The sequence below is a fragment of the Drosophila teissieri genome, chromosome 2R (genome assembly GCF_016746235.2).
Source record: "Drosophila teissieri strain GT53w chromosome 2R, Prin_Dtei_1.1, whole genome shotgun sequence".
NCBI lineage: Eukaryota > Metazoa > Arthropoda > Insecta > Diptera > Drosophilidae > Drosophila > Drosophila teissieri.
In genome coordinates, this window is record NC_053030.1 from 7,375,406 (window position 1) to 7,380,356 (window position 4,951).

At 36.4% G+C, this 4,951-nt stretch overlaps 1 long non-coding RNA gene across 1 annotated transcript; it reads right to left on the bottom strand.

Annotated features, from left to right (window-relative positions):
- Positions 1-391: 391 nt before the first annotated feature.
- LOC122614597 lies at positions 392-1,077 on the bottom strand. Its single transcript, XR_006325743.1, has 2 exons — positions 895-1,077; positions 392-812 (listed from the first exon to the last, which is right to left on the bottom strand). It is a non-coding gene; the product is annotated as an uncharacterized LOC122614597 (long non-coding RNA).
- Positions 1,078-4,951: the final 3,874 nt, after the last annotated feature.

Genomic DNA, 4,951 nt, shown 5'->3' on the forward strand with positions numbered 1-4,951 from the left:
TAAGAGGCGACCACCTCCTCCCAGGGCACTCCCTCCCTACCGCCCACTACACCCCACCTCCTGACCTTTTCGAGGACCCTGCGGTTTTCTTTTCCTTCCCCTGTAGCCAGCTACTTGAGAGAATTTTTCAATTTTACACGTTGCCGAAAAGAAAAGGCGTTTCCACAACAGCAACTGAGAATCGAAGCCAGCTCATTGTTATTGTTCGTGGGAGTTGGCCGCGAGTCGGGGGAATATCCACTGAGAAAAATAATTCTGAAATTATGAGCTTAAGAGAACTATAGCTTTTATAAGATAAGGGTTTGTTCAAGATTTATGAAAACACATAAAGCAAGGAACATTTTGTGGAAATCGTTAAAGAAATTACCAATTCATCAAATTAAATTTTAACTAATTTTATATGTTTTTAATTAGAAATTCGTGGTTTATTACAAATTGCAATTATCTTCGCATGATTGGAGTATATGACTTTTAAACTTTTAACATTTTCTTTGGATATTTCGAATGGAACTTAATTTTATTAATCAAAATTAAGATAGTAATTTCGCCGGTCGAAACCAGTATGCATTACTATTATTCTCACTACCATTTCGCAATGCAGGACGATAAAATCCCGTGGGTGGCAAGCCCCCCGAAAAGTAGTATCCAACAACCATTGGGGACTGGTATCCAATCCTCATCTATTTGCCTGGTGAAATTTATTGGCAACAGAATAATGCGAGGCACGTTCATTTGATTACATTAAAACGAAAGTGGCTAAAAAGGTTGGACCACAAAGAGGGCTCAGAATAGAGCGGCTAGCATACCGGAGACTGGGCGGAAATTTTTAAATAAATAAATAATAAACGATTTGGAGTGGGCTGCTGCTTATTATGCTGCAGATAAGGTTGATACCTCGAACAAGAGGATTTTCCCATTGTCTCTATTTGCCCAACAATGGACATAATGCCCTCTTGTGTAAGTGTGTGGCGCTAAAACAACAGAATCTGATTGAAAGAGGCACTGAATAAGGTTTAAATTCAGTCGCAAATCAAGTGTAGTCGTGTAACTATATACGTGAATGCTAATGTCAAAAATGTGCACGTATAGAATTCTGTTACAAGGTCAACAAATTAGCCACTGATACTTCATTAAACCATCAAAATATCTTCCTATCGATAGCTAATTTTAAATTGATTTTTAAGAAGTTCAACCATATGAGAATTCAATTTGAAACGCTTTTCGTGCCATGATTACATTATAAAAGACCTCAGTTTGTTCATCGTGCCATGTATAACTACTTTAACCCTGGTACATGTTATTCATTTGTACTTGAAGTTTGGTCAACCATTAACATACAAAAATGTGGTCTATTAAAAGGTCTTCTTTTTTTCTTTGCACGGTTGCAATAGTTTTAATCATAGCAAGCCGGTGTTCTTTTCCTTTAGGTTGTAGAAATGACAAGCGTATCGTGCCTTTGTAAAAATAAACAATAACTGAGTTAAATGTTTCCTTCTGGGATTTCGTTTTTACTGTTCTATGAAGTTCTATGAAAATTCAATTTGATTCATAGTTTATCATAGTTAAACGATCCGATTAGTTCTGCTACATTTCGTATTTGCCCGTTTAAGCCTTAACCAATTGTATTTTTCCATTGAATACGTAGGAGAATTTGTTTTCTAAAATGGAGTGTCTTAGGTTTCATTAAAGTTTCAGAAATATGACGAGGCACCTAATTCATATTTGGATGCTAGCAATAATTATAAACATTGTACAGGATTTTGCAGAGTGTAATCCACGTTGTGCGGGGTTTGGAAATTGCTGTCCAACACACTAGTCGTCATTGAAAATTTATTTGTTGACTGTTGATTTATTGTAATATACAAAACATGCATTATGTGTAATGTGATGTTAATAATAAATCAATAAATTTATTTTAATGTGACAAACAAAGTGAAGAGAGCTTAATTTACCTGGCGAATTAATAAATACAATATTTAAAACAATCTTGGTCAAGGGTGGACTTGATCAAGTCACACGCAGCTTTATCTCCATTGCGTTATAAATTCACAATTCGTTTCACCTTTGCATAAACAAATGTATCAATTCGGAATAAAATGCCACAACTATTTGGCCACAAACATCACATCATAGTTCACCGAACCAATAAAATCAACATTTTAACTGCAATTTGAGGCCAAAAAAAAGAGTATCAATGCACATCACGCCGTTAATTACTGCGCTTTAAGCTAAGCCAAATAAAACGGCAATTAAAATGCATATATATTTATAATATAATTTGAAATGTGTAAGTGTTGTTATTTGTATAAAAAATTGAGTTAGTAACAAATCAAGCACTGCAGTTAATTGCATTTAAAATTAATTAGCATTAAATGCTTACAAATTTTGTGGCAAAACGCAGGTGCTTGGGATGGGTTGGGTAAAATACAGGGGATTAAAAGTTAAAAGTGTGCAGAAATTGTACATATATATGCGTATAAATAAATCAATATAAAATTCACCTAATTTGTATTTCATTAAATGCTTTGTTCATATTTTATGTTATATTTTGAATTGCCGAGCCGGAAAACCACAACCAGGATGTAGATTAGCGTATATTGATGGGCAATAAAATATAATATACAGTCCTACATAGAATTATGTTGCATTGGTATTGCCATTGTATATACGTATATGCCCGCTCTTTATAGTAGGTACACAAATTTATTTATTTTACTTAAAAACATAGGAGAGTGCATTGAAAACTCGGCTTTATGTAAGTGTTTTAGCTCTTTATGTATCTTTTTTTTTATCTGGGTGCAGGGTAATGTCCATTCGTGTACATGGCAATGATTTATGGGGCGCACAGTTTTGTTGTTCCCTTCTTCATAGCAGCATTAAAGTTATTAAACAAAGTGCATAAATTAACATGCTATATATGGCGAAATGTGAACCAACACTCGGATTAATTTACATGGCTCGTCTCTGCATAAATAATAAATAAATAATTTCGCTGGCTCATTACAATAGTAGCGAACGCCACAAAAAAAGCAAACGAACAGTTAATTTATCTATCGACTGGACTATAAAATGCAAACGAGTAGTAAATTTAATAAATTCATTATCAGCTCATTAACAGCGGACACACGGGGCGTATGCGCAACGAGCAATTTGCAATTCGCAATTAAAGTGTTGGCCCGACAGAAAGTATATAGAGCACAGAACGACTGCGAAATGAGTAATGCCAGATGGCCTAAAGCCTTAAAGCCAATAAATGGCTGCTTCCTTTTGGATTTCCCTGCTTCTTTTTTTTTGTTCTTCGTTAAGCTAAAAGTATATGGGCGTTGCTTTGAGGCAAAGATTCTTAATTGCAAAATAATACAGACACAGAGCCGAGGCCGGAATTTCGGCCAGGCCTTTCATCAATGCCACGCACACATACATGTGCACATATCAGGACACGCACTAACACTTGCTCATGTGGGCGGAACAAAGGAAGTGGCAAAGTAAGGCGTAACTACGAGAAGCGCATGTTTCGGTTAATTAGTAAACATCGGAAAAAGTATTGCCCGGCAGATGCAAAGAGTAAGGTGGAAGGGAATACGAACAAGCATAAAGTAGTAAAAGGGGGTACCAAACGGGGGAAAAAAACTGGCTGCCTTAACGCTATTATTCTAGTTATATATACATAAATATGGGTATACCTTTAAGCTTATTAAAAAGAGTTTTATTGTAATTATTTGTTTAAGTAAGAATTTACATTAAACTGCATCAACATAGAAAAAGTCAAAACATGGGCCATTGATAAATTGTTAAAATTGAGAAAAAAAGAGTTTAGAATCTGATATAAATAAATATAGTTCCTGGTCCATTTAATCACTTAATGCAGTACCTTTTCATTGCAAAAATGATGTTGGAAAAACTGTGTGGCATACTTTTCGCCTACTGGGTATTGGATGGGCCCTGAATATGTTGTTGGCCAAGTAAAATGTAACTTTGGCAGGTGGTTGCGGGTCGAAGCTGGGCAAGAAGAACTCAGACGAGTGGTTGGAGTGTTGAGCCCGACCTGTGCTTAAAGTGCTGCTGCAAGTGCCGCTGGCCATGCCCCATGTGCTCCATGTGCTCCATGTGCTCCAGTTCGCTGTCCCTTTCTTCGGTCCAGCATCCATTTCTGTCGCAGGATAGTGTAGTCGTAGCTGTAGTCAATGCTTAATTTGTTGGCGTAGCCAGAGGATCTCCTCTGCCTGCTGGCAATTGAATAACATGTGTGCGAGTATGTAAGCCCATGAGGCATTTTATTAAAGCATTAAGCTTTGTATTTTATGCCAGCCATTCCTGTCTTTATGCGTGGCTGGGGGAGTATTTTGTGGAACAGCTTCATTTACAATAGCATTGAACTAGTTGGCTGTCCAATGTTAGTTTGTGCCCAGCAACTTGTTAAGGCAAATGTTTTCTTTGCTGGGGAGTCACTATTGCCTCCAAATGATAGTTAAAGACAGGGAAAATCTATATTAATAATCAAAATGATACGTTAATATATATAGTAAATGGTGATTAAAATTCTTAGTTATGTTAAAATATTATCTAAGTGACAAACAACATTCACGTCTAACAAAAGAATGTGGACGGAGATACATTTTATTTAATATATCTTATGAGTAATATATTGAATGGTCGAAGAAAGTAGAAGGCAGTTGAAAATGCCAAGTAGAGGATCTTATACAAGTATGTTTTATAATTATGCTGTACCATCAAATTGGTTGCCATAGAAGAGTTCGGAGTTCGCATCTCAGTCAGTCATTAGTTCTGCGAAGAACTGGCCAATGCACTCAGGGCAAAACTTTCGTTCCGGCGAGTATTAGGGAAATGTATGAGTGTGTGTAGGTGTGTGTTGATGTAACGAGTGTGCGGGTGTGAGTGTGTGTTTATGTGGTTATGTGTAAGTGAATGTCTGAATAAATTGCGAGCAACG